Source organism: Rhinopithecus bieti, unplaced genomic scaffold, assembly GCF_001698545.2.
Source record: "Rhinopithecus bieti isolate Rb0 unplaced genomic scaffold, ASM169854v2 scaffold_58095, whole genome shotgun sequence".
Classification (NCBI taxonomy): Eukaryota; Metazoa; Chordata; class Mammalia; order Primates; family Cercopithecidae; genus Rhinopithecus; species Rhinopithecus bieti.
This window is the reverse complement of record NW_016823660.1, coordinates 622,594-636,088: the sequence shown is the minus strand read 5'-3', so window position 1 is coordinate 636,088 and position 13,495 is coordinate 622,594. Positions and strand designations below refer to the sequence as shown.

The following is a 13,495-nucleotide window of genomic DNA, read 5'->3' as shown; positions in this document are numbered from 1 at the left end:
CGAGACAGAGTCTGCTCTGTCACCTAGTATGGAGTGCAGTGGTGCGATCTGGGCTCACCGCAAACTTCACCTGCCAGGATTAAATGATTCTTCTGCCTCAGACTCTTGAGTAGCTGGGATTACAGGCGTGTGCCACCACACCTGGCTAATTTTTGTATTTTTAGTAGAGACAGGATTTCACCATGTTGGCTAGGCTGGTCCAGAATTCCCGACCTCAGGTGATCCACCCGCCTTAGTCTCCCAACGTGCTGGGATTACAGGCGTGAATCAGTGCACCCAGCTGAAAAAAGTGCTCTTTTCTTTGTCCTTCCCTGCCTCTGTTCGCTTCCTAAGTGGTACCATTCCTGGCCAGGTACACCATTGTCTCTTTGAAGGTAATTAAGCAGATTGTATAAGATGTCATTAAGTTTTATCACAATTGCACACAAGGACAGACTATTGGACAGAACCACCTAAGTACATATGTCCTAGATACTTAGGTGGCCGTGAAGCACAGGTCAGAGTCAGGCCAAGGTTCAGCTGACTGTAGGAAGGCCTCACCTTCCTTTTGATCCAGTTACAAGATGGTTCATTTGCTACCTTACAGAAATAGCTTTGAAGAAAAGTACTGTAAGCTGCGTGGTTGTAATTGGATTTAAGTACTATTGAATATAATATAAAAGTGACGCATCCTCCTAATAATTAAAGTTGTCATCTTTAGGTTTTATTCAACGTTTGAATCATGCTCAAACTTGCAGACTTAACTAAGTATTAGATGCTTCATCTCCAAAGAAAGCTGGCCATGGAGTACAACAGGGAATCTAGTAGCAATCTGGAGCTTTCCTCTAAAAGTGCTGTGGTCTCAAAATGCAGTCCTGGGTATCTGGATACAATCCCACAACAGGTGATTGCTAAAAAGAAAAGATTTCAAGATTGAGGGACATAGCTCCTTCTTCTAATGCACATTATGTTGGGATGGTGGGGTGAAGGCCGAAATTTTCCAGGTTGGAGTCTTTTTGTGGTTTCAGTTTGCTTATCCTGGTATCTGCAGTTGAGAAGAAACCAAGTTTGAGATTTAGGATGTGGACAGAAGGCAGGAGTTTTGCCCATAAATTACAACAGAGTCTGAACCCACAGGGACTGCTAAGAAGACAAAGTGATCACAATTGGCTTGGGCCCGAAGCCAGGGCCCCTGCAGAGCAGGAGCCCAGTTGGGGCCTCCTCCCAGGGTCACTGCAGCTCTGCCTGTGCGTGGATGATAGACAAGCTCTGTGCTGCTTCCTCTGAATCATGGAAACAAACAGGCCAGGCCAGGCTGGAATAAATGAAGCTGCAGATGAAAGACATTTTGAAGATGAACATGAATTAGAGGGTTGGAGGGATCTGACTTTGACTTTCGCATTTATCTGCCTTCTCCTTTCAGCAGTGTGCCAAGGTGGCCGGTCAAGCCATGGGAACTTCTACAAGGGCCTCTGCAGGCAGGAGGCTAGTGAAGTCTTAGAGCCTATGCAGTGGACTCATGCTCAGGAGAGATATGAAGCCGGGGCCTCGTCTGCAGGTTTCTTCATTCACGTTGAGAAAGTTTGTCCTTCCTGCCACCCATAATTTTCCTGGAGACCTGAGAATAAGAAAACCAGAGGGACCCCCACAGAGTCCATATGTTCCTAGGTTAGTTCTACACGGTCCCCTTCTCCTCCCAGAAACCTGAGATGTCAGATTCCTCAAGATTCCTTTGAGCTCACCCTAAACTGCTCAGGGCAAGAACTTCAGTCCATTTGTCTCTTGAGGCAGTCTCTGGCATGTTTATGAAAAGATCACTGGAGACTCCAGTTTCACAGTCAACAATGTACCTAAAAATAGAAAAGAATCTGTTCCAGGATAATTTTGTCTCCAAACAGCAAGATCAACAAAAGATGCCTTCAGGGAACAAGTGCTCCTGCACTGAAGTCTAATGAGACTCTGAGCTGCCTCTCAGAGCAAGGGGAGGGTGTGGCTCCTACATGTCCTCTTCCCATCAGCTCACACCGACTGGCAGTATGGATGAAGCTGTGAACAATAAATGGTGACTGTGAACCATTCTGACCCGGTCACGTCACCTGGGGCTAGGTGGCACTATTTAATGAACCATCTGCTCAAGGCAAGGCCCGGAGTCTAATTGGTTGAAACGCTTTGTATGAAATCCAGAATGCTAGTTACCAAGACTCTCTTCCCCTAAATTTTTAAATCCCTAGGTAATTCCCTGGAAATGTAATCCGGATGTTCCTGACTCATTTATATTTAAACCCATCCCACTGTTGTTTCCAAAAGACATTTGATGGATGTTCCGGGGGGAGTGTTTTGTCTTTATCCAATAAAGGAATTCACATTAATAAGACTCACAAAAGTCCACAGGGACTGCTGTGAAATCTAATTCTGTCTTACGTTTGCTAACTTTTCTTTCCCTTTCCTTTTTTTTTTTTTTTTTTTTTTTTTTTTTTTTTTTATTCTGGCCTTGTTAAATAGTCTAAGAAAACAGGAGAAAGAGTGTAGCATAACGTAGAGCATCCTGGACCTTAGTACCTTTAAGCTAAACCTTCCTTTCTCTGAGCTGGCAAACTGGGATCCCATCAATAAGCAGTGTCAAAATATGGAGTTTCCAGCAAGTCAGCTTAGGAAAGGGAGTAGAAGAGAATAAAGTAGAAATCAATATCCATTCCTAGGCTCTTACTGCATTGTAGGAAGCACTTTCTGTTTATTTGTTTGTTTGTTTGTTTTTTGTTTTGAGATGGAGTCTCACTCTGTCACCCAGACTGGAGTGCAGAGGCACAATCTCGGCTCACTGCAACTAACACCTCCCAGGTTCCAGTGATTCTCATGCCTCAGCCTCCTGAGTAGCTGGGATTACAGGTGCCCACCACTACACCCAGCTAATTTTTTGTATTTTTAGTAGACGGGGATTCACCGTGTTGGCCAGGCTGGTCTCGAACTCCTGAGCTCAAGTCATCCTCTGGTCTCAGCCTCCCAAGTTATTGGGATTACAGGCGTGAGCTACCATGCCTGGCCATAGGAAGCACTTTCTATTCCAGTTGGTAGATACAGAGATAGCTTATCTTTGCTGTTATATCAGCAGACAATAGATCCCAAAACACAGTGCAGATTCATCACGGGGTTTGGAAGTCACAGAGACTTGAATCAAAGTTCTGTCCCCCTCATCCCATTCCTCAACTATGTATGTAGGACTTGGATGAACTACTGGAACTCTCTTAACCCCTGTTGCCTCATGTTTCAAGTGGAGGCAATAATATTTAACTCATCACTTTTAACTAATATTTATTGAGCAATTATTATGTGCCAGATACTGTGCTAAGAGCTTTCCATGGATCATTTTATTTTATCCTTATGATTTCCTTATTCTATAGGCATGAGAACTGACACAATATTCACATTTGCTCACTCACAAATTCACAGTATTTGTTGAGTGGCAAATCTGGAACACAAACATCGCTCCTTATGACTCCAGAATTATCATCCTGCTGCTGTGAGTATGAAATGACATAAGATATGTATAGGGTAGGGCTCATAATAGCTAAGGAAAAGAACCAACACTGACTAAGAACCTGTCTACTGTGTGCCACACAGTAGATGTGTTTTCCTTTCCGAGGCTGTCATTTTGCTTGTGCACGCAAGGCTTTTGTGGATGTGACAGTTCTAGTAGAGGATCATAGGGACATGCGCACCTCCAGCTAAGCTTGTCCTCCTCCACCAAGAACACAGCTTTCAGAGAATATAAGTAGAATGGTAAGTGAGGAAGGAGACAACCACTCATTTAGAGAAATAGTTTCCAAATCACTCCTTGAAATGGGGCCAGGCACAGTGGCTCACACCTGTAATCCCAGCATTTAGGAGGCCAAGGAAAGAGGATTGCTTGAGGCCAGGAGTTTGAGATCAGCCTGGCAACATAGGGAGACTCTGTCTCTATAAAACAATAACTTAAAAAAATTAGCTGGGCATGATGGTGCGTGCCTGTGTCTTAGCTACTCAGAAGGCTGAGGCAGGAGGATCACTTGAGCCTAGGTGTTCAAGGCTGCAGTGAGCTATGATGGCACTACTGAACTCCAGTCTGGGTGACAGACTGAGACCCTCTCTCTCAAAAACAAAACAAAACAAAAACAAAAACATTTAAATGAATGGAGAAAAAGATGTCTCAGACAGACCCCATACTCTTCCTAAAGGGATTTAAGTATGCCCCATTTCAGCATGAACATAAGTCTAGAAAATACAAAAGGAGGAAGAATTTTCTGTCCAATGCTTTATTTGTGCAAATGACGGGATTTCTAAAGCTTTTCAACAACACAGCCGTTGGCTCTATTCAAAATCAGCCGATAGTAAGCAGGTACTTTGTCCTCTAAAGGTTTCTAGAAGCCTACATGGTCTATATTTGGCCATCCTGATTTAATTCCCTATTTTTCTGATAGAGAAGGAATGTCGCTCTCTGTAGAAATATGTGTCCTAAAAGTCCCTTGGCTACTCCGATTGAAAAAAGAAACATGTTTGCGGGACTAAGCTAAGATGTTGAGATAAGAACGAACACAGTGGTCACAACAGATAAATAGGAGAAAGAAAGGTGCTGATGAAAATGGGAATGCTTTCTTTTTTTTTTTTTCTCTTTACGGTTGCCTTGTGGAGGCGATAAACACCCTACCTATGTTTATATTCTGATGATGTAAGACATTGCTTCCAAAGAGTTCCCATAGAACTGAATCGATGGGAGCACATATTAATCTCTTTTTTATTTTAGGAGAAAGAGAATCATATCACAGAAAAGTCATGAAATGACTGAAATGTTCTTTTCTGTTCCCCCAAAGCATCATTAAATGTGTGTTTAACCTCCTAATATAATCTGATCAGCATATATGCTTGACATGATTCATCATAATAATGACAATGGGAATTTCCAAAGAACACTTATTCTGTGCTAGGAATGGTGCTGGCCACTTGACATGAATTATTTCACTTAATCATCTCAGTAATTTAGTTGAGAAAATTGAGACTCTGATTTTAAGTGATATTTCTAAGGCCATGTACATAATGCATAGGTTTGAATTCCATGTGTCTTTGACTGCAGAATCCATGCTAGTCCACACCTCCCAGCCCTAAAACAGCAATAATATATCAAAAGGGACCAGGAGATGAAAGGGGGTGGGAATTGGCATCTGCCCAGTACTTGGTCTGTATCAGGTACATTACACGTTTTCACATGCCCAACTTCACATAATTAGTAAGTAGGTGAACTGAGATTTAACACCAAATGGATCTGCTTTCGTAGTTCACTCATGTTCCCTCAAGTGGACTTTCTGCCTGACTACTTTATGTGAGTTTAAAAAAATTAAAATAGTTCTTAAAGTTAAATTTAGGGACCACCTAATTCTGAAACTAACCAAAAACAATATTGGGAATTAAACTTAAGACATTGATATCCTGATTATCTATTGCTGCATAGCAAGTTACCCCAAAGTGTGGTGGCTTTACTACAATAATTTATTATTGTTGTTATAATCATAATTCTGTGGATGAAAAACTTAGGTGGAACACAGTACAACAACATGCTTCTTTTCTTCTCCTTCGCTATTATTTATTTATTTATTTATTTAAGTTTCAACTGGCATGTAGTAACTATACATATTTATGTGGTAAAGTGTGATGTTTCAATACATGCATGCATTGTGTAATGATCAAATCGCGGTATTTAACATAGTCATCACCGCATACGTTTATCTTTTCTTTGTGATGAGAACATTTCAAAATCCTCTTTTCCAGCTATTTTGAAATACACAATACAATATTATCAACCATAGTCTCCCTACTGTGCAATAGAACACCAGAACTTATTCCTCCTGTCTAACTGTAACTCTGTACCCATTGACCAACATCTCTGCATGCCTCAGAATGACTTGCTTCTGCTCAGCAATGCCTGGAGTCTCAGATGGGAAGACTTGAATGGTTGGGGGCTGAAACAGCTGAAGGCTGGATGGGTATCTCTCTCTTACTCTCTCTTTATCTCTCTCTCTCTCTCTTTCTTTCTCTCTCTCCAAAATAGCAAGCTTGAGCTTCCTCACAATATGGGAGTCTCAGGTTAGTTGGACGTCTTAAATGACAGCAGAGCTTTGGAGTGTTCCAAGTATTTCAAGAAAAGGAAGTGACATCTACCAGTCTCTAAGGCCTGGACCAAGAAACGGATACAGTATCATATTTGCCATAGTCTGTTGTTCAAATTAACCAAGGGCCTACCTCAATTCAAAGGAGGGGAACAGAGACCCCACCTCTTCATGGGAGAAGTATTGAAGAATATGGAGTCATTTTTAATCCACCACTGCTAAACTTCAAAATTACCTAAATATACAATGTCAGCTGACTCACTAACATCAGTATGATAGGCTACACGTTGAACTGTTTTTTTACCCAGGCATTAACCAAACTTGTCAATAACTATTAATATTAGCCTTATTATAGATATAAACCATCATTTGGGCTTTTTTTTTTTTTACCTAAATGTGAAGTTCTTAAGGAAGGAATAAAGTAGTCTTTATTAATAGTTAACCTATTGTCCAAAAAGTGTTTATAATATTTCATTTAATTTTCATAATTACCTTAGTGTGTTATATCCATTTTATAGATGAGGGCATCAAGGCTTAAAGAGATCCAAAGTGGTTTCTAAATATCAGCATCCTTGATGCCTCAAATAGTTTTAACTTTCAGGGTGAATCTTCTTTTAAAGTTTTTAAAAATTAAAAAAAATACATATATAATTTTGGTTGATACATAATGTTTTGCATATTTGGTGGTTACATGTAATTTAAATGCAGGTTACTCTAGTCCACCTAAAACTCCATAGATCCAACACCTCCAGATTCTTGAAGGTATATTTCTAAGTTGTCCATTGTTCGACTTTCCCGTTTCTATTTAATTCTTGATCCATCAGATCTTGTCTCTAGTTACAGGTCACTGCTTTCCACCTCACCCCACCCTAAATGTCCCAGCCCCCTTATTCATTAATTCCATAAAACTCCTTTTAATACAGGACTGTCTTGAATATACAGATCTAAGTTCTGAAGGTTTGAGGGTAATAGGGAGATCACATTCCACTTGACAGAGAAATGATTTTCAAATGAATATTAGACAACGCTGTTTTTAAAAACACCTAGGCCATTTCTGTTGCTGGGAATTTCTTACTGGCTGTTCACTCCCACCACGTGTTATAGGCCCCTGATATTGCCTCCAGCCTGTTGGTCTCTGGAACTACTTATAGCTTCACCTCACTCCTCTCCTGGCTGCTGCTATAAACTAATATTCTAACAACACTTTTGTGCACAGCCATTAGGGACATTCTTTGTCTTGCCCTGGGCCATTGCAGAAACAGACTTCACCATCCAAAGAGGTTACTAAAATATTTTATGCACAATGACACTTCTCTTCCTTTCTACTCTTATCTGCTAAGGAGAAGGTGATACTGCACCAGTTCACATAATAGATATGCTTTTGAGTTTAGTTTCAATTACAGCGAATACTTTTTAAATCTAAAATTGACTTAGCAAATAAAATATGCCCTGCACATAGTAGATATTTAGTAAATAGGTGAAGTGTGAAGTGTAAATAGGTGATGGTGAAGTGCTAATCAGGAGCCATTACATTGCATAGTAAAGAAAGCCTCAGTACTTAGTTTCATGATTTGACCACTAAACTAGCAAAACAATGTACGAAATTCAATGAGGAAAAACATGAAATTGCATTAGAATACACAAGGAACGGTTCAGGGAACCCATTGAAGAATAGTCAATGGCCATAGAATGAGATACAAAAAAAGATGACAAGGTCCCCAAAATTAGTATTAGTTGGATGTTTTTAAGTTTATTTAATAAATACTTGAAAGAAGAAATGCTTTATTTATTTATTTATAGAGACAGAGTCTCACTCTGTCACCCAGGCTGGAGTGCAGTGCTGTGATCATAGCTTACTGCAGCCTCCAACTCTTGGGCTCAAGCAAGTCTTGCTGTGTTTCCCAGGCTGGTCTCAACCTCCTGGCCTCAAGTAATCCTCCCGCCTCAGCCTCCCAAAGTGCTGGGATCACAGGTGTGAACCGCTGTGCCTGGCCATGAGACATGCTTTAATAAATCCTTCAATAACTTGCAAAGTACTGTGACTGTTGGAAAGTTATCATGACCTAAGAGATTATCTAAAGAACTAAAAAGAATGTTCTGGGAATTCAAAGAAATATTAAAATAAGGCAGTTTTGAATGAAGACAGAACAGCCCCAAAAGAGAAACAATGGAATCCTTTAAATATCTATAAATTCAAAGCTAACACACCCCTCTTTTAATGAATCTTATTTTCCTCAGCATTCCGTCCTGGCGTGATGTGGCTGTGTTGGCTTTTGTTGAGTGAATTTGTTGCCCAGGATGGCAGATCATGGAAACTGTGGTAGAAAGCCACGCCCCATCTTCAGCTCCCTCAACAACAGTCCTTGGTTTACAAAGGGTACACAGTGTGGGCTGCTTTGTGGAAAAGAAGTTTTCCCACAATGCCAATTAAGTTAAATTTGGAGGGCCGAGTCACTTTTTCCCCTACAGCTAAGCTTGAGCCCACGGGAAACCATCTTGATCCTTCGATATAGTGCCTTCAGAATAGAAATCCAAATTGGTTCTGCTATGACATGGAGTACTGTTGAGATCACTAAACTCCTCTGACCACTCATAAATTTAGCATTCCCCTTTTCTATGTCAACAAACCCTGGATAATGGTGTTCATTATTTCACTGCATTCTCAAAAATAAAGGAGCCCCAACAAAAATAGTCCTGTGACAAGCTATAATAATATAAGAGAAAACTCATTTCCATGTTATATTGAGCACACATAGGGCCTCATGTTTTGTTATATGCTATCGTGACTACTTTTGAGTACCTTTATTATAGAATTTTCAGCTTTCTCAGAATTTTAAAATACCGATTCAGAAAGTGAGTGCCATTATTTTGCCATTATTTTATTCGAAGCAAATGAAAACAGTATTTGTATATACTTAAAAATTGCTATCAGGGACATTTTATCTTATAGGAAATCTAGGATATATACTCCCAAGTGCCTTGAGATGATTTTTAAAGAACACGTTAATCTCGTTAGTCCCACCCCCATGGGTGGCAATGTTTTACTTTCCTTGGGTTTATTTTAGTATTGTGCTTCCACATTTTGTTTGGGGATGAAAAAAGTCATATGAAGGCCTTTTTTTGTATTTTCTGTAAAGCATATAAGGGCTCATTGGCTACAACCCTCTTAAAAATCGGTGGTAGGAAAAAAGCAAGTATCTTCTGAAGCAGTGAATTGCTTCCTTTCACTGGCGGCAGAAAACAATGTAACCCATTGTTTTTACTCTTTCCCTAAACTGCCAGGAAGCTCAGAATTAAATTTAATGTTCAGTTGCAGTAACTATCTTAAACTTCCCCTTTTATATGCTTTTTGATTTTCTGTCTATTTTAACAAACTTACTGGGTACGTAACATTTTATTGAAACCTGCTTAAAATATTTTCTGGCAGAAGGAAGAATATAAGTTATTCTTTAAAACAAAACAAAACAAGACCCAACTCCAATTATGCTGAAATGTACAGGTTATTTTAGATGTAAACCCACAGAACAATCATCCATTAGGTTACTTGGGAGAATTGCCTCTACATATTCACTCTGTCCTTGTGCATAAAAACTCCAAATTGAGAAAAGTAGAAAGGCTATTTTGAATTTGACTTTAAAAAAAAGAAAACAAAATCAGAGTCTCGTTCTGACACCCAAGCTGGAGTGCAGTGGCACGATCTTGGCTCACTGCAACCTCCACCTCCTAGGTTCAAGCAAGTCTTGTGCCTCAGCCTCCCAAGTAGCTGGGATTACAGGCATGTGCCACCGCGCCCTGTTCATTTTTGTATTTTTCAGTAGAGATGACGTTTCGCTATGTTCGCCAGTCTGGTCTGGAAATCCTGACGTTAAGTGATCCACCTGACTTGGTGGGATTACAGTTATGAGCCACCGTGTCCGGCCTGAATTTGATTTCTTGATGAAAATCTACTTTCTGATTTGATTCTCCAATGAAGTTGACCCTTGGGCTTGGAGAGCAAAAAACCTCTACTTTGTTCTCAGTTTTTTTTTTGTTGTTTGTTTTTTTTTCTAAGAGATTCCCAATGATGAGTTAAGTCCAGGAGAATTTTTTGCCTCTGACTAGCACCCTGTATGGGTCCCCGCCTTGCCATATATGATTCTGGGTATGAATAACTGGGCAAAAAACTTATTTAAGTCCTCCTTACCAAGGGATGCTTGTTCTATCTGGCTTCTAGTGAGGTATAAAAGGTCATCAAGTTGGGCTTTTCAGTTCTGGTATTAGCACTGTTATATCTGATATTGCAAATTCCAAAGGGCTAAAAAAATACAGTCAAAGAAAGCCAACCAAATTGCTCTAAAGCTTTAAAAACAAACATTTGCATTTCAATCACGGATAAAGGCCTGGGAAAGAGGGAGTAATCTGTGGAAGCATTTAAATTAAATCAGTTTGCCCACCTCCTATCACATTCTTAGACCAGTGGTACATATTGGTGGGGTTCTTAAGCTTTTTGTAATTGTGTGGTAAATAATAGCATGTTCAAATATCTCATGAATTATGATTAGAATCTGATGCTGAAGCTTAACATCTGTTTTGAAAAAAAATTAGTCAATGAATCATTCTTTATTACAAAGAACTTGGGAAAAAAATTAAGAATGGTCACAAGAGAATTTGGGATATTGCTAACCAATCAGAAGGTTTCAGGAAAAAAACAGTTTGCATTTGGTATAATTTAGAGACTATTTTGGAAATTTAATAAGCCTAGAACAAAGTTATTTGAAACTCCAGTGATGAATACAATGGTTAAGTTCCACTCATTCCTGCATCATGGCAGAAATACCCTTATCTCTGAACACAAACCAAAATATACAAAGTTCTGATGCCTATCTGCCAGCCGTGGAGGGCAGCCTAGCAACGTGAGAAGCAAGAACTCTCTTAAGAGCCTTCTCTTTTACCATCTGTGCTTTCTACTAAATCTGTCATCTTTTACTTCTATCCAAACTGGAAATGAAGGAGCAGACCTTCTCAGATGGCAGAGGCTACTGATGTTGGCAGTAAATATATAAATGAAATAAAAACAGAAATAACCAAAAAAAACCAACAAATTAAACAAGCTCCTGAAATGCACAGCTCCCTTCTACCCTCTCTAAATTAATAACAGACTTAACAGTTCAAAGGTAACTTGCGAGAGGTTTGAGTTTCTTTTAAAAAACTTAAATATAGATTAATATATCCCCCCACTTCTGTATTAATATTTTTTAAAAATAAACACATTTGGTCTAGTGTAAGGAATATTTAAATATAAACAGTTTTCACACGCAACTGCATGTTTTTATAATATTAAATCAACTTCACACCAACAAGAGTTGTTGCAGCACTTGACTATGTTTTTATTGAAATCTACATCCATGATTTCTCCTTGCCATTAGAAGTGATATGGAAGTGCTGGAAAGGGAAGAGCGTGGTCCCTTTAAATGATAGGGAACCGAGGAAGGGAAGTGCTGAGTAGGGGAGGGCGTGGTCCCTGGCTAGGGCTCCACCCCCATGGACGTAGGTGAGGACAGGCACTCCTGCTTTCGCCCGCCTCCTAAATGTTGCATTTTCCAAGACTACTGTGGCCCACCATGCCCCCGTCTGGGCCTATAGAAACTGGAGACCCTAGCACGACAGAGACACAAGCCGCTGGACGTGGAGAGGAGCACATTGGCAGAAGAAGGCGCAAGCGGCTGATTGTGGAGAGGGCCTCGAGAGGAGAGCGCGGGCAGAAGAGCAGGACAGGCACTGGCTGGCTGGGAGACCTTTAACTGGCAGAACGACGCGGAGCTTGACTGGGGCAGTCGGAGGAGAGCCCACGCCACCCAGCAGCCCGTCTCCAGTACAAAACCATCTCCTTTCTGGCTCCCCCATCTGCATATCCTTGCTGAGAGTTACTTCTACTCAACAAAGCCTTGCACTCATTCTCCCAGCCCACTTGTGATCGGATTCTTCTGGTACACCAAGGCAAGAAACCCCAGGATACGGAAATCCCTCTGTCCTTCTGATAAGGAAGGGAGTCTCATTGAGCTGGTTAGCACACGCCGGTCTACAGGACCGCAAACTAAAAGAGCACCCTGTAACACGTGCCCACTGGGGCTTCAGCTATAAGCATTCACGCTAGACACTGTCGTGGGGTCGGAGCCCCACAGCCTGTCCATCTGTATGCTCCCCTAGAGGTTTGAGCAGCGGGGCACACCCTCATCGCACACACTGGGAGGGGGACAAGGGAACCCTTTCCATTTCAGAAGAGTGGTGGTAGCTCTTAAAATTGTGATCTGGATCACTGTTTTCTGCAGCCAGCACAGATATGTACAGGGACGAAGGCGTGTGGTCTGCAGTGACACTCGGGCACTAGGTAAATGAGGACATTTACAAATGGTATTTGACAGGTAAATTCATAAATGCCAAGGGATAACCAGAATTTTATGTCCCAGAAACCGGTGGTGCGCTGAACTTTCTCCATTCTCCTTTCAGATCCCCGGTCGGCATTTCTGTCTTGTTTTCTGAGCTCAGGAAGCTGACCTCTGCAGATTGCATCCACTGGGTCTGAGACACCTTGTCCTTTGGCTTCCTTGTGGTTTCAGCCAATGACAGCCACTGTAGCAGAGCAGAGGGGGACTCATTCTGCTGAAAGCCACAGCTCCTATCCGGTGGTCTTAGAGCTTGGTGGGTCCTGTAACTACCTGCATCCTTGCTTGTAGGTTTAAGGGTGGCAATCACTTCCTTTTTGCTAGCCCCAGAGGGGCTTTACAGAGACTTGTTGGCTTCCTTGCCCTTACTTTCATATAACCTCCTTTTATTAAAAAAATCACTAATTATCACATTTGAATGTCATCTTTTTCTGACACATGCAGCTATGCAGATTAAAGGGGGCAACTGTACTTTAAAAAAAAAACAATAAATCAGACTTTTCATTACTTCATCTGGTCTCTTCCTTATCCCTTTGGTCCAATGTATTATGCAATATTGAAATATGGTGGTAATTCATGAGGGCTAATAATCTCATGTATTGAGTACTTAGGTGCTAGATGTTTGGCATGCATTGTCTCATTTAATCTTTATTATTACCCACCTGGAAGGTAAGTGTTATTATCTCAGTTTTCCACACAAGAAAACTGAAGGACAGATGTATGAAGAAACTTGCCTAAGAACCCACAGCCGGCAGCCTGTGTGGTACGGGAGCCTGCATTCTTCATTGTCAGTGCAAAATCAAACAGTGAATTCCTGGGGTCAGAGCAATTGGTCTTAAAATGGGTCACCTTCCCTGCATCTACTGGTTGTTTCTCCCTTTCCCGATTGCCTTCTCTCTTCTTTCTCATTTTCTTGTTTTCAACTCTGATTTCACCTCATCGTTCTTCACCCTTTGTCCT

At 40.9% G+C, this 13,495-nt stretch overlaps 1 long non-coding RNA gene across 1 annotated transcript in view; it reads right to left on the bottom strand.

The window, feature by feature from the left end:
- Positions 1-695: 695 nt before the first annotated feature.
- LOC108521722 (uncharacterized) overlaps positions 696-13,495 on the bottom strand; it is a 35,484-nt gene continuing 22,684 nt past the window's right edge. Inside the window, exons 5-6 of the long non-coding RNA XR_001883256.1 lie at positions 1,722-1,829; positions 696-1,024 (exon numbers count right to left, since the gene is read on the bottom strand). This is a non-coding gene — a long non-coding RNA (uncharacterized LOC108521722). The remainder of the gene's footprint in view (positions 1,025-1,721; positions 1,830-13,495) is intronic.